Source organism: Oncorhynchus mykiss, chromosome 18 (assembly GCF_057628025.1).
Source record: "Oncorhynchus mykiss isolate SJ-2025 chromosome 18, ASM5762802v1, whole genome shotgun sequence".
Classification (NCBI taxonomy): Eukaryota; Metazoa; Chordata; class Actinopteri; order Salmoniformes; family Salmonidae; genus Oncorhynchus; species Oncorhynchus mykiss.
This window is the reverse complement of record NC_143039.1, coordinates 41,677,800-41,695,336: the sequence shown is the minus strand read 5'-3', so window position 1 is coordinate 41,695,336 and position 17,537 is coordinate 41,677,800.

Below are 17,537 nucleotides of genomic sequence, written 5' to 3'. Positions count from 1 at the left end.
ACATCCTGGATCACTGTCTCCACCTCTACTCTCAGGGTGAAAACCCGAGGTAAGGCTGACCGAGACCCCCAGACGTTCCATGAACTCCTTCCAGACCCTTGACGTGAACTGGGGAACCCGATCAGACACTATATCCTCAGGCACCCCGTAGTGCCGGAAGAAGTGCGTAAACAAGGCCTCTGCAGTTTGTAGGGCCGTAGGGAGACCGGGCAAAGGCAGGAGACAACTTAGAAAAATGATCCACAATTACCAGGATCGTGGTGTTACCCTGTGAAGGTGGAAGATCGGTTAGGAAATCCACGACAGGTGTGATTTAAGGGTTGTAACTTACCTATGGGCAGGTGTCTAGGAGCCTAATATGCATAACCTAGCTTCTGGGCTTGAGTAGCAGGCAGTTTACTGTGAGCACACTTTTCATCCGGACGTGAAAATAGTGTCCATTAGCCTTAAGAAGTTTAAAGCATTCATCAACTGAAGCTTTCAAATCCGAACCTGTATTAAAATGTACAATATTGTGCTTCTTCATGAGTTTCTGCCGTCAATTTTCCGCCGTCAGTCTGCACTTTCTTGGGTGCTCCTCCTTCCTTCAAGATATAGTCAAAGGCCCGGGTCACCTCTGCCCCGCTCTTATTTTTTAAGACCCTTACAAATGCTATTTTAGCGAAAATATCTATAACCGTTAGCATGTAGCGATTTCCATCATTTTTATCTGCAAGCGCCTAACCTGCTACCTGTTTCTTCGGCTATAGCTCTCTGGAACCGCTCCTTCCCCCCCCCATAAGACCCTGGGTTAGAAGGGGTATAATAAATGTTTTTCAACATCTGCTCCACCATCCTTCTTGCCTCTCTGATGTACAATAACGTTAACGAGAACATTTCATTTGAATTTATAACTTTTATTTTTGCAAACATTAAGTATTAAGTATACAGACAATTCAGGATACGTAGCAGGATATTAATCCCCGTTTTCTCAACGATCCATGCGTGCAACACCTTGAAAAAAGTATTTGATTCCCTGGTGATTTTGCACGTTTGCCCACTGACAAAGAAATTATCCGTCTATAGTTTTAATGGTAGGTTTATTTGAACAGTGAGAGACAGAATAACAACATAAAATCCAGGAAAACACATGTCAAAAATGTTAGAAATTGATTTGCATTTTAATGAGGGAAATAAGTATTTGACCCCTCTGCAAAACATGACTTAGTACTTGGTGGCAAAACCCTTGTTGGCAATCACAGAGGTCAGACGTTTCTTGTAGTTGGCCACCAGGTTTGCACACATCTCAGGAGGGATTTTCTCACACTCCTCTTTGCAGATCTTCTCCAAGTCATTAAGGTTTCGAGGCTGACGTTTGGCAACTCAAACCTTCAGCTCCTTCCACAGATTTTCTATGGGATTAAGGTCTGGCGACAGGCTAGGCCACTCCAGGATCTTAATGTGCTTCTTCTTGAGCCACTCATTTGTTGCCTTGGCCGTGTGTTTTGGGTAATTGTCATCATGGAATACCCATCCACGACCCATGTTCAATACCCTGGCTGAGGGAAGGAGGTTCTCACCCAAGATTTGACGGTACATGGCCCCGTCCATCGTTCCTTTGATGTAGTGAAGTTGTCCTGTCCCCTTAGCAGAAAAATACCCCCAAAGCATAATGTTTCCACCTCCATGTTTGACAGTGGGGATGGTGTTCTTGGGGTCATAGGCAGCATTCCTCCTCCTCCAAACACGGCGAGTTGATGCCACAGAGCTCCATTTTGGTCTCATCTGACCACAACACTTTCACCCAGTTGTCCTCTAAATCATTCAGATGTTCATTGGCAAACTTCAGACCGGCATGTATATGTATGTGCTTTCTTGAGCAGGGGGACCTTGCGGGCGCTGCAGGATTTCAGTCCTTCATGGCGTGGTGTGTTACCAATTGTTTTCTTGGTGACTATGATCCCAGCTGCCTTGAGGTCATTGACAAGATCCTCCCGTGTAGCTCTGGGCTGATTTCTCACCGTTCTCATGATCATTGCAACTCCACGAGGTGAGATCTTGCATGGAGCCCCAGGCCGATTGAGATTGACAGTTATTTTGTGTTTCTTCCATTTGTGAATAATCGCACCAACTGTTGTCACCTTCTCACCAAGCTGCTTGGCGATGGTCTTGTAGCCCATTCCAGCCTTGTGTAGGTCTACAATCTTGTCCCTGCTCTTTGATCTTGATCTTGGCCATGGTGGAGAGTTTGGAATCTGATTGATTGATTGCTTATGTGGACAGGTGTCTTTTATACAGGTAACAAACTGAGATTAGGGGCACTCCCTTTAAGAGTGTAGTCCTAATCTCAGCTTGTTACCTGTATAAAAGACACCTGGGAGCCAGAAATCTTTCTAATTGAGAGCGTGTCAAATACTTATTTCCCTCATTAAAATGCAAATAAATGTATAACATTTTTGACATGCGTTTTTATGGATTTGTGTTGTTGTTATTCTATCTCTCACTGTTCAAATAAACCTACCATTAAAATTATATAATGATAATTTCTTTGACAGTGGGCAAACGTACAAAATCAGAAGGGGATCAAATAGTTTTTACAGGCTTGTATCGCTGAATTTTTAAAACACACACATCCGTTATATAAGTATATAAACAACAAAACATTTGTTTTATTTTATTTCACCTTTATTTAACCAGGTAGGCAAGTTGAGAACAAGTTCTCATTTACAATTGCGACCTGGCCAAGATAAAGCAAAGCAGTTCGACAGATACAACGACACAGAGTTACACATGGAGTAAAACAAACATAGTCAATAATACAGTATAAACAAGTCTATAGACGATGTGAGCAAATGAGGTGAGAAGGGAGGTAAAGGCAAAAAAAGGCCATGGTGGCAAAGTAAATACAATATAGCAAGTAAAACACTGGAATGGTAGATTTGCAATGGAAGAATGTGCAAAGTAGAAATAAAAATAATGGGGTGCAAAGGAGCAAAATAAATAAATTAATTAAATACAGTAGGGAAAGAGGTAGTTGTTTGGGCTAAATTATAGGTGGGCTATGTACAGGTGCAGTAATCTGTGAGCTGCTCTGACAGTTGGTGCTTAAAGCTAGTGAGGGAGATAAGTGTTTCCAGTTTCAGAGATTTTTGTAGTTCGTTCCAGTCATTGGCAGCAGAGAACTGGAAGGAGAGGCGGCCAAAGAAATAATTGGTTTTGGGGGTGACTAGAGAGATATACCTGCTGGAGTGTGTGCTACAGGTGGGAGATGCTATGGTGACCAGCGAGCTGAGATAAGGGGGGACTTTACCTAGCAGGGTCTTGTAGATGACATGGAGCCAGTGGGTTTGGCGACGAGTATAAAGCGAGGGCCAGCCAACGAGAGCGTACAGGTCGCAATGGTGGGTAGTATATGGGGCTTTGGTGACAAAACGGATTGCACTGTGATAGACTGCATCCAATTTGTTGAGTAGGGTATTGGAGGCTATTTTGTAAATGACATCGCCAAAGTCGAGGATTGGTAGGATGGTCAGTTTTACAAGGGTATGTTTGGCAGCATGAGTGAAGGATGCTTTGTTGCGAAATAGGAAGCCAATTCTAGATTTAACTTTGGATTGGAGATGTTTGATATGGGTCTGGAAGGAGAGTTTACAGTCTAACCAGACACCTAAGTATTTGTAGTTGTTCACGTATTCTAAGTCAGAGCCGTCCAGAGTAGTGATGTTGGACAGGCGGGTAGGTGCAGGTAGCGATCGGTTGAAGAGCATGCATTTAGTTTTACTTGTATTTAAGAGCAATTGGAGGCCACGGAAGGAGAGTTGTATGGCATTGAAGCTTGCCTGGAGGGTTGTTAACACAGTGTCCAAAGAAGGGCCAGAAGTATACAGAATGGTGTCGTCTGCGTAGAGGTGGATCAGAGACTCACCAGCAGCAAGAGCGACCTCATTGATGTATACAGAGAAGAGAGTCGGTCCAAGAATTGAACCCTGTGGCACCCCCATAGAGACTGTCAGAGGTCCGGACAGCAGACCCTCCGATTTGACACACTGAACTCTATCAGAGAAGTAGTTGGTGAACAAGGCGAGGCAATCATTTGAGAAACCAAGGCTGTCGAGTCTGCCGATGAGGATGTGGTGATTGACAGAGTCGAAGGCCTTGGCCAGATCAATGAATACGGCTGCACAGTAATGTTTCTTATCGATGGCGGTTAAGATATCGTTTAGGACCTTGAGCGTGGCTGAGGTGCACCCATGACCAGCTCTGAAACCAGATTGCATAGCAGAGAAGGTATGGTGAGATTCGAAATGGTCGGTAATCTGTTTGTTGACTTGGCTTTCGAAGACCTTAGGAAGGCATGGTAGGATAGATATAGGTCTGTAGCAGTTTGGGTCAAGAGTGTCCCCCCCTTTGAAGAGGGGGATGACCGCAGCTGCTTTCCAATCTTTGGGAATCTCAGACGACACGAAAGAGAGGTTGAACAGGCTAGTAATAGTGGTGGCAACAATTTCGGCAGATAATTTTAGAAAGAAAGGGTCCAGATTGTCTAGCCCAGCTGATTTGTAGGGGTCCAGATTTTGTAGCTCTTTCGGAACATCAGCTGAACGGATGTGGGAGAAGGAGAAATGGGGAAGGCTTGGGCGAGTTGCTGTTGGGGGTGCAGTGCTGTTGACCGGGGTAGGAGTAGCCAGGTGTAAAGCATGGCCAGTCGTAGAAAAATGCTTATTGGAATTCTCAATTATGGTGGATTTATCAGTGGTGACAGTGTTTCCTATCTTCAGTGCAGTGGGCAGCTGGGAGGAGGTGTTCTTATTCTCCATGGACTTTACAGTGTCTCAGAACTTTTTTGAGTTAGTGTTGCAGGAAGCAAATTTCTGCTTGAAAAAGCTAGCCTTGGCTTTTCTAACTGCCTGTGTAGAATGGTTTCTAGCTTCCCTGAACAGCTGCATATCACGGGGGCTGTTCGATGCTAATGCAGAACGCCATAGGATGTTTTTGTGTTGGTAAGGGCAGTCAGGTCTGGGGAGAACCAAGGGCTATATGTGTTCCTGGTTATAAATTTCTTGAATGGGGCATGTTTATTTAAGATGGTTAGGAAGGCATTTAAAAAAAAATTCCAGGCATCCTCTACTGACGGGATGAGATCAATATCCTTCCAGGATACCCCGGCCAGGTCGATTAGAAAGGCCTGCTCGCTGAATTGTTTCAGGGAGCGTTTTACAGTGATGAGTGGAGGTCGTTTGACCGCTGACCCGTTACGGATGCAGGCAATGAGGCAGTGATCGCTGAGATCTTGGTTGAAGACAGCAGAGGTATATTTAGAGGGCAAGTTGGTTAGGATGATATCTATGAGGGTGCCCGTGTTTAAGGCTTTGGGGAGGTACCTGGTAGGTTCATTGATAATTTGTGTGAGATTGAGGGCATCAAGTTTAGATTGTAGGATGGCTGTGGTGTTGAGCATGTTCCAGTTTAGGTCACCTAGCAGCACGAGCTCTGAAGATAGATGGGGGGCAATCAGTTCACATATGGTGTCCAGAGCACAGCTGGGGGCTTTGAACTTTGCGACCTTTTGCCACATTTCAGGCTTCAAACATATAGATATAAAACTGTATTTTTTTTGTGAATAATCAACAACAAGTGGGACACAATCATGAAGTGGAACGACATTTATTGGATATTTCAAACTTTTTTAACAAATCAAAAACTGAAAAATTGGGCGTGCAAAATTATTCAGCCCCCTTAAGTTAATACTTTGTAGTGCCACCTTTTGCTGTGATTACAGCTGTAAGTCGCTTGGGGTATGATGGGCATTCAGGTAACGTCGCGACGGAGGAGCCAGCCGGATAACTCCTTCGGGTAGATAACGTCGGCAGTTCAGTTGTGAAGGCCCGGTGGGGCTCCGCGTAGGCAGTAAAACGGGTCCGGATAGGTGACTGCAGCCCGGGAGTGATTGATGGAACTCAGGAGTGATTGACGGAGCTGGCTAGCTCCGGAATAATTGATGTTTGCTCCGGAATCGACGAAAGCCGATAGTCACACGGATAGCAGCTAGCTAGCTGTGAGATCCAGGTATGAATGTCCAGAGTTAGCGGTTGAAATCCAGGGACATGGAGAGAAAAATTGGTCCGGTATGTTCCGTTCCGAACCGCGCTGCGCCGTACAAAACTGTCGATAGATTTTCGAGCTAAAGGATAGCTGATGACCACAAACCGTGGTTAGCTGAATACTAACGATTTGCCAGTAAAGAAGCTAACTAGCTTCTGAACTAGCTTCTGATTGGCTTCTGGGCTAGCTTCTGGCTAGCTCCTGGCTAGCTTCTGGCTAGCTCCTGGCTAGCTTCTGGCTAGTTTCTGACTAGCTTCTTGGAGTTTCTGGCTAGCTTCTTGGAGGATTACAGATTTGAGGTAAATAATGCTTTTTTATAAATATAAATTGGTGAGGCGGGTTGCAGGAGAGTGTTTTGAAGATGAGTTGATGGAAAATAAAAAAAATGTATGTGAAAAAAAGTTGTAAATATATATATATGCGGGACACGACAAGACGAGGACAAAAGACGTCTGAACTGCTATGCCATCTTGGAATACCAAGATGATACGTGTTACAATTAAACAGTGTTTCAAACAAAGTAAAATCTTAGACAAGGATGTTTCTAGTTCTTCAGAATCATCCACAAGACGGAATACCAGTTGTTTCCATTGTAGACTCTTGCCCGTATGTCTTACATGATTCATGATTTGCTCCATTTTTAGCACATGCTCTGCATTAGCCAATGTATTGTGGGTTGTGTAGAACGATACATTGTTCACTTTATTTTCAATAATTTGCTGCATCACATTTGTAAGTTCTCTCAAAAGAAAAATGTTATTTATTCTCTCTAACATCATATGCATATAGTTACCCATTGCTTTACATCTAAATTACAAATATGTATTGTTACTCGCTCTCTTGGGGTTTATTGAGCCAGGAAGTCACCACATCAGCCACCAAAGCTTCCTTGTATTTGTTGTCGTCCACCAGTGTGTGCCGGATTTCTTATAGTTTCTCGTGGATGTAGATCACCTCCTTCAGTTCATGTAGGAAAGCCTTGGTTACCCTGTGAACTCTGGGAATAGACGGCACAAGACCCATAGACTCCAGGGCTCTGACCATCGAAGGTATAAAGCGGCTGGACCACAGTCTGTTCACCTAGCTCCTCAAAATGGTTGAAGAAGTAGTACCGTGGGGGATCGTATAAACGTGAATGTTGTCGTTGGCTGGGGTGATTGATCTCAAAACCGATGCATTGTTCTCTTATATACTCTCCAATCACCACGTATAAAAGTGTGGCTACAGAGGCCTTGATGGTGTCCACAAAAATAGAATAGTACTGACCATCAATCCAAACTCATCTTTCGGCATGTCCTGAATCGAGTCACAGTTATTCAAATCCATCATTTCTGGAGGAATCATGTTGTCTGAATCAATAGCCATATTGGTATGCCCAAACTGGTATGCCTCTCATCTGAATTGCTATACAAGATGCAGTGGCAGAGATTGGCAGAGTACAGTAGCAGTCTTAAAGTGAAAATAATACTGCTACTGTACCATTTTCACAATAACATTTACGACAACCAAAAATAAAGGAACACTGCATTTAAAATACTGTATGATTATGCTGATAAGCATCAATGAAATGCATGGTAATATTGATTCATTATATAATCATGCACAGCAATTTAACATTACACTGATTGGTTTGCTCTTTAATTATCTCAAAGTATACCTTTTTCTGCCCCCCTCCTATCCCACCATCTCTCTCTGTGCCTCCCGCCCCAGTCTGAGGTTGGGATGCTGCTCCATCTCCAGCAACTAATGATAATTGCCCCACACACACAAACTAAACCAGTCTCAGTAAGAGAGTGGGGGAACACAGTCATACAGTTATGACATAGGGCTGTGTGCAGTTGGGATAGAGTCTTTATGCTAAAACGTTTCCTTCCTGGGAGCAGGTCATCAGCTAGGCAGCTGGAATAATCCGAGGCCCCCTTATCTCTATTCTTGAGCTCATTTGAAACCTTCCCCTCTGCTCTCTCTTCATCACACGCTGTCCACTGGGGCCCCTCGTCTGGCACCCAGTTTCATTACGACACATATGCTCCTATCTAACACAGCCATCCTCGCTGTCACCTCACTGTATGGCAGGGATTGGGAGATTAGCTGCATCCAGTATACTCCTTAAGCCTTTATCATAATGAAGGCACCCCACACAGATGGAGTGATGGGTGAAGGCCAGACTAGTTATAGGGAACTGAATATACATAACTAGTTGGTTGGAGCAAAGTATGAGAATATACCTATGAGGATTACACTAAGGGAACATCTGGTGCGTAAGGGGATGTTTTGATTATATGCATTGTGGAGTGTGGTTTGTGCTATATGAAGCAAATTGTTAGTACAATTGAAACATTTCAAAAGTAGTACTTTGGATGGCATACGACCTGCTTTTCTAGACAGGGCAAGACGAGTTGAACTCATTTACACTCTGACAGACACACAAAAACACACGGCCACTATGGCAATGAGAGTACAGCCAGAGATGAGGTATGACCTTACGTTTCCAATCAAATCAAACGTTATTTGTCACATGCGCAGAATACAACAAGGGTAGACTTTACCATGAAATGCTTACTTACAAGCCCTTAACCAACAGTACAGTTCAAGAAAAGTTAAGAGTTAAGTTACCAATAGCTTCGTTCAAACAATTACTACATCTTTCCAATTCCCTGGCTGACACATTTTCTTACCTGTGACATTTTAATGCACAGAACCATTTTGATGGGCAGGTCTGACATGTGAGATCTGTCTGCCCGAAGCAGTGAAATGAATTCCTGCAATAACTATGGGTGAAAAATAATTATATGGGTGAAAAATCCAGCTCCTTGGTGGTTCTCAAGAACCCATGTTGAAGAATATCTGGTCGCTTAGTAATTTTCCAATGCCCATACTATTATTGGCTGATGTAGGATAAAATAAGCTAAACAAGGACCAGACTGTTTGGAGCCACATAGAATATAATTAGGGCTAAGTGGTGTAATGTAAACAGGTCATAAGGATAATGGTGGCGCAAAGCCAAGGGGAGATATTCATATAAATGGGAGGGAATGACTATATGTGTGATGTAAAGAAGGAAAACTATAAAGACAGAGCTCTGTGATAAGAAAGTCAGTGGTTCCATGGAATTTCTCAGCTCTGTTGCTTTGTAATAAAGTCTAACTGAATCTACATGTTCCGGTATCGGTGCAAATATTTGACTCAATATTTCCACAACATAAATGGCGAGCTTGCCAGGAGTTGAGAAAAGGGACCAGAAGAAGGTGACACTTCTGTAGCTGACGACGGATCTTCTGGGCGAATCTCACAAACGGGTGGCCGCACAACTATTATCAGGTAGGTTTTGTTCTTACATATAGTTGAATGTTTGTGTGATTTGCTTCAGAAATCCTGTCTCAGCAATAGAAGCACCAAGTAGGTCTCTCCAAATTCTAAATGAACTGAATGATACTAGGAACTTTTAAATTCAGTAACTGCACGCTTGCATGCTGAGTAAAAAGCTTTGTGGGGTTAAAATAGTTATTTATACAGTGGGGAGAACAAGTATTTGATACACTGCCGATTTTGCAGGTTTTCCTACTTACAGAGCATGTAGAGGTCTGTCATTTTTTATCATAGGTACACTTCAACTGTGAGAGACGGAATCTAAAACAAAAATTCAGAAAATCACATTGTATGATTTTTAAATAATTAATTTGCATTTTATTGCATGACATAAGTATTTGATCACCTACCAACCAGTAAAAATTCCGGCTCTCACAGACCTGTTAGTTTTTCTTTAAGAAGCTATAGTATGCGTTTGAAGTAATCCTATACTGATGAAAGAAATAACGTCCGTAGACACATAAATAGCAGTGCAGCAGTAGATTCCATGGCGACAGCTGCTAGGGGTATTTAGTAACGTGAGTAGACAGTGAGAGGAAATAGAGAGTGGTTAAGCACTCTTAAGCACGCTTAACCTTTCTAGCAAATTGCAGAGCGCGAAATTCAAATGACAGAAATATACATTTTTAACATTCATGAAAATAGTGTCATGCATTAAAATAAAGCTTAACTTATTGTTAATCCAGTCATTGTGTCAGATTTCAAAAGGCTTTACGGCGAAAGCACACCATGCGATTATCTGAGGACAGCGCCCCGCATGCAAAAGCATTACATACATTTTCCAACCAAGCAGAAGCGTCACGACATTCAGTAATAACCCCCAAAACTCAGTTTAGCTGACATGCTTCATTCAATAATCCACCGGTTTCCCTCCTTCAAAATGCATACAAATTGAATCCCAAATGTTACCAATAAACTTCTCCAAACAAGTCAAACAACATTTATAATCAAACATCAGGTACCCTAATACATAAAAAAACGAGACAATTTAAGACGGAGAATCGTTAATGTCTTTACCGGAGATAAACAACAAAGAACGTGTTCTCATCCACGCACATGAAAACGCTACATCCAAAATGGGATCCACTTAGAAAAATGACAAATTCTCTAATTTTTCCCAAAACAAGCCTGAAACTCTTTCTAAAGACTGTTGAAATCTAGTGGAAGCCCTGGGAATTGCAATCTGGGAGGATTTCGTCTCAAAATAAACATGACAGCCATTGGAAACAGTAGTAGGCTGAATTGTTTTGTTTTGGGATGGTTTGTCCTCGTGTTTTCGCCTGCCATATCAGTTCTGTTATACTCACAGACATAATTGTAACTGTTTTAGAAACTTTAGAGTGGTGACTTTAATAGGAACCTATTTTCAGTTCCTACCGCTTCCACACGATGTCGCCAGTCTTTGGAATATGGATTGATTCTCTACTTAGTTTGACCAGTTTATTCAACCTGGAATATATATTTTGGAAGTTTTCGTGCAAGTTATCTTGGACCAGCTGTCAGTTTTTGGGCACGTGAGCTGAAAGTGATAGCAAATGCAACTACTTGGACAATAGTATTGGACATTATGGAACAAAACAACAATTTATTGTGGAACTAGGACTCCTTGCACTACATTCTGATGAAAGATCATCAAAGGTAAGGGAATATTTATGTTGTAATTTCGTATTTCTGTTGACTCCAACATGGCGGTTACGTCTGAGCGCCGTCTCAGATTATTGCAATGGTACAAAACCACAATATTGATGTTCAGAAATGTTTCTAATTTGACTATGTCAGAGAAATCCACAGCATCCTGTATACCTAGACCCACAGCATTTGGAGCTCCCTAGCCTTTTGTAAAGCCTCTGGATCAGTACATCCAGGGTTGAGTAAATGTGCTAGGCCTATTGCAAAGCATAACTGATTACCAGGATTGTGAACGTTCATGAGATTTGCCCTTTTATTGTTTATGATTTCTGATTACATGAGACTATCAAGTTTCCTTCACTGACCCCCTCCACCTAGGGGTTGACGTACGATTTGTACTATGAGCTCGAGGGTCCTATCAGCTATGATGGATAAATTACACTGAACAAGTCGTTCCAGCAGGGCTATCAATTATTCAAGATCTACTGTGCCATTGGGTAAAACAAGAGAGACAGTGTTTTGCATGTTATCTCCACAAATTTCAAGCTGTAAGACATCCCGAGGTTCGGCAAAATCTGCCGTCTCTAAAAGTTAGTTCAGAGTATCCAAGATCATCACATAAAAAACTGCATAATCAAGGTTCTGATTCAGCCATGTGAAATTAAAAAACTGTTGAATCTCTGTATTGCGGAATTTATTTCGGTACGCAACCCAAACACTTCTATCAATACCATCGCCACTCTGATTTAATACAGAATTTTCCAATTCCTCAAAAACATCGTATTGTTGCTCAGACTCCTCGGACATGGGAGTTAAAGGAGGTGTGTGTGTGTGGGTTGGTGTTGAAGATCTTGTGCTCTCATTCATTTGGTTAATTAAGGATATGAGTTCGGCTGGGATCTGTGATAACAGGATTTAATCTGCCGGCCCTGTGTTATTTATTTGATTAATTAAGGATATGAGTCCTGCGGGGATCTGCGATAACAGGTTTTCATCTGTCGGAATTATGGGTGGAGATGTCGCCCCTGTCTCATTCATTTGGTTAATTAAGGATATGAGTTCTGCTGGGATCTGCGATAACAGGTTTTCAAGTGTCTGAATTATGGGTGGAGATGTCGCCCATGTCTCATTCATTTGGTTAATTAAGGATGTGTGTTCTTGTGGTATTCTGGAAGGATCCATGTTACATACAGGTTTTTAGTGCTTGTTTTTGTGTTTTTTAATCAGATTGTTGTTTAACCTTTTAGGGATATTTTCACTTTGGATGAATTGCGTGCCCATAGTGAACTGCCTCCTACTCTGTCCCAGATGCTAATATATGCATATTATTATTACTATTGTAGAAAATACTCTGAAGTTTCTAAAACTGTTTGAATTATGTCTGTGAGTATAACAGAACTCATAGGGCAGGCAAACTTCCAAACAGGAAGTGGAAATTCTGGGGCTGGTTGATTTTCAACTCATCGCCTATTCACATCCAAATAAGATATGGATCTGTTCGCACTTCCTACGCCTTCCACAAGATGTCAACAGTCAGTAGAACGTGGAATGAAGCCTCTAGTGTGATGTGGGACCGGATGGCAGCTATTTGAGTCACTGGTCTGGCAGAATGCCAGTTCCTGGTTACGCTCAGTAGTCATTATATCGCCTTGCGTTCCATTACTCTGTAGACAAAAACGAATGCTCTGGTTGGAACGTTATTGGATATATATGATAATAACATCCTGAAGATTGATTCTCTACTTAGTTTGACCAGTTTATTCGACCTGGAATATAACTTTTTGAAGTTTTCGTCCGAGTTCGCCTGGACCAGTGTCAGCTTTTGGACATGTGAACTAAACGTGCTAGCAAAAGTAACTAATTGGACATTAGTAATGGACATTATGGAACAAAACAACGATTTATTGAGGAACTAGGATTCCTTGCACTGCATTCTGATGAAAGATCATCAAAGGTAAGGGAATATTTATGATGTAATTTCATATTTCTGTTGACTCCAACATGGCGGAGAAATATATTTACTTCTGAGCGCCGTCTCAGATTATTGCATGGTATGCTTTTTTCGTAATGTTTTTTTTTAAAATCTGACACAGTGGTTGCATTAAGAACCAGTGTATCTTTAATTATATGTAAAACATGTCTCTTTTGTCAAAGTTTACGATGAGTATTTCTGTTATATGATGTGGCTCTCTGTAATTACTCCGGATATTTTGGAGGCATTTCTGAACATGGCGCCAATGTAAACCGAGATTTGTGGATAAAAATATGCATATTATCGAACAAAACATAAATGTATTGTGTAACATGTCATATGAGTGTCATCTGATGAAGATTATCAAAGGTTAGTGATGAATTTTATCTCTAATTCTGCTTTTGTGACTATCTTTGGCTGGGAAAAATGGCTGTGTGTTTTTGGGGATTTGGTGGTGATCTAACATTAATATATGTTGTGTTTTAAAAATCGGACATGATGGGTAGATTAACAAGATGTTTATCTTTAATTTGCTGTATTGGACTTGTTAATGTGTGAAAGTTAAATATTTCTAAGAAATATTTTTGAATTTCCCGCGCTGCCTTTTCAGTGGAATGCGGAACCTAGACAGGTTAACAAACGGGGCATTGTTCTATGCCTGAAGGATAGATCTTGACTGTATTGCCGCTTGAGTAAAGCAAAAATACGTTTGTGTAGCTGGACCTCTCTGGATTTTAGAGCCCTGTAAAAGGCTGTGAGAAACCTCTCTGGATTTTAGAGCCCTGTAAAAGGCTGTGAGAAACCTCTCTGGATTTTAGAGCCCTGTAAAAGTCAGTGAGAAACCTCCCTGGATTTTAGAGCCCTGTAAAAGCCAGTGAGAAACCTCTCTGGATTTTAGAGCCCTGTAAAAAGGCCGTGAGAAACCTCTCTGGATTTTAGAGCCCTGTAAAAGGCAGTGAGAAACCTCTCTGGATTTTAGAGCGTGAGAAACCTATCTTGTTCTATTTCAGGATCTGTTGTTTCTACCTCAGAAATGGATGTATCAAGATGGCTGGCCGCTTCATACATCAGCAAATCGTCTAGCTCAGAATTGTCATTTAAAGTGTTGAAATTATCAGATTTCAATGTTTTACTCGGTATGTCCTGGGCGCCGAATTCCTCCTCGAACACGTTCTCTCGAAGTGTTGGGTCTTTTTGGACTTATGTTGAAAATAGCGTGATGGGGACGGGCTTCGTAAAGAAGACGAAGTCTTGGTTTGAACCTCAGATTTCTCCTCTAATGTTGGATGATCCAAATCAATTATTCCAGGTAGCAACTGGGTAAATGTCGGGTATCCTATAGACGTTAGATAATATTAACATATACTTATACGAAATATATACATTTGAACTTATAAAAATATGTGCAATTGACATATACATACCTGAAAAAAATCAATGACCATCCCTTTAAGAATATCTGTAAAAACATATATAACACCGGTTTAATATTAGAGAGAGAGAGATAGTTCCCAACAGTGCATTAATTTCGTAATATCAAACAATTCCCAGAAAATACCTAACGCATCCAAAATCATATATATTATTTTCACAACCTCACCTTCAAAATTCTCCATGTGTATAGGCTTGCAGAAAAGTATAGAGTTCAGATGGGCCGCTGTGTCCAAACAGCAAAAATGTATGGAATGATTTTACAGACTGAGGGGGTTGTTTAGTGATTTTTTTGGAGACATCCTGTATGCAAAAATTAACCGATAGTACCGGTACTGATTAGAAAAAAACATTGTTTTTAAACCTTAGGGGGTTGTCTAGACCTATTCTATTCTGGTTGTGGGGTTTGACTTTTGAGCCCCCACATCCTCGGGCGGGAAATAAATTCTGATTTTGCTTATGTGCTAATGACACGCTAGTGCCAACATTGTTTCAAACACCCCTGCAGAGACACACACCCACGAAAAAAATATTGTTTTTGAAACACGCACGCGCACACGCACACACACACGCACACACGCACACACACACACACACACACACACACACACACACAAACACACACACACACACACACACACACACACACACACACATCTTTCCTGAAAGCCTTTTACTGAGACACGCTGGGAGAGAGAGAGCATGATATTCCAGGCGTTAAAGGTGAGATACAATTTTAAAACCCTTAATTTAATTCTAAATATTTAGTACAGATCTTTTAAAACATGCTATAATTAGTACAAACAATTGTACTATTCCTTTATTACAGATAAAGGGGCCGGCTATAGGGTTAGCCCAGACAACCATCCGTTTCCAATTCACCATCGTCAAGACAGGCTCTCTTGAAGAGATTCTTATGGCTTTCAAATATTGGCGCCCACACACCTCTTACAACGCGTAGCCGGGCAGTGATGTACCACTCAGGGCGTGTTCGATCTGACATAGTGCTAGCCGTATCTTAAGCCATTCTCTCATACGCAGCGCAGGAGAAAAACTCCCGGGTTTTGTTTGATAAAGGGGGCTGTGGCAGCTGTCTGTGAAAATCTTCACAGTTGAATCCTCCGGTTGGAATATGTAAGCCATATATCCATCACTCATATCCAAAACTCCTTTAAAACATTCAGGGGCCTCACACAAAATGTCCTCGATGCTTTTGTCATTGTGTTCTTGACACAAGGCACAAAGTACACCTACAATTGGCCTAGGAGACATGTTTAATTTTCTGTTTAATGTTCTGGGTATATTTTTAATTTCTTGTTTAGTGTTCTGGGGTTTATCGTGGTCGCTTGTGGTGTTCTGGGGTATATTTACAATGCGTCTTCCCCCCTATACCCCCGGACATTCCTGTTTCATAGACAACAGCCCTAAGGTCACTACAACAGGGTGGGGGCCATACTCTTTGAAATGTTCAAACACATCCCCCAGTTCAACGAGGTCCCTACACATCAATCATCATGACAGCTTCAAAGGAACAGATGCACTATATGCATAAATTAACACTCACTCTAAAGCGTGAGAAATGAACGACAAGATGCCCATATATGGGCACTCCCTAGAGCACGTGAGAACTTCCTGTCAGGATGTCCTGACAGGATGTCCTGACAGGATGCCCATATATGGGCATACACACGTGACCCATGACATAGGGTCATAAATCACACGTTTGACGTGTACCGTCTACTGTATTCTCTCTGCTAGCGCCTGTGTGCGTGTGTGTGTATTTGTATTTATTATGGATCCCCATTAGCTGCTGCCATAGCAGCATCTACTCTTCCTGGGGTCCGGCAAAATTAAGGCAGTTATACAATATTTAAAAACATTACAATACATTCATTTCAGAATTCACAACACACCAAGTGTTAACTTGATAGTTATTTCCAGATACAATTGAGAGAACAGCTCACCATTACTCGCCCGAGCAGAGGTGATGAGGCTGTTTTTACGTTGTTTATGTTGGTGACTGCAACTGTGCTGTCAGATTGTCTATTCGTAAATTCAGAGTGTTTCACTCTCGGAACGTTCAGAGCAGACACTGGATGCTCTGGTCGATGAGTAGGTTTGATCCGAGCGTTCTGACCTTACAGCGGCAGTCAAGCACCCAAGCTAACTGGCAAACATTGGCTAGCTTGTTAGCTACTTCCAGACACAAATGAGAGAACATCCCACTCTGACCATTATACTCACCCTAGCAGAGTTGGTTAGGCTGTTTTCATGTTATCCAGAGCATTGGTGACTGTAACTGTGATGCTGGCAACAATTTAATTACGCTTTGTGCCGATGTTTACTGACACTGGCCATATTCAACGGGTGTTGAATGTTCGTAAATTAATCCGTTATTCTGCGCTCTGGCAGAATCAGACAAGAGTGCTCTGAAATCGGAATAGATGGCCAGACTGAATTAATGAAATCACCCGAAATGGTTGCATGGTGAAGTCTTTTTAACTATAATCCCAACTCATGATGTTACTACCCTGCATAAATATGCAGGTAGCTAACCAACCAGGTACAATGTTAGCTAGCTACCATTAGGCTATAACTAGCAAAGCAAATGGCTCTGAGATACATATTATAAGATCATACACGTAACATTAGCTAGTGAGTAAAATTTGACTTGAGCCAGCCGACTAATGTTAGCTAGCTAACAGTACACTTAAAATGAAACCTCTTTCTGTCAAAATTAGAAATGTGTAATATCTGAAAATGTAACTAGCTAGACTATCTTACCCGTTGTCAGAATGTGAATGTAGCTGGTGCATGAAGTCAGGCGCAGGAGAGCAGAATGAGTGAGCAACGTACTTTACTCAACAAGGCACAAGGTAACAATACACTTGACCAAAACAAGACGGTAAAGATAACGCACGCGTGAACACAGCACCCGTCAAAATACCAGCCATCAAAATAAGCCTAACTGAACATGTAATAATACCGCACAACACCATGGGGGAAACAGAGGGTTTAAATACAGGAACAAATAATTGTGAAATGTGAAACAGGT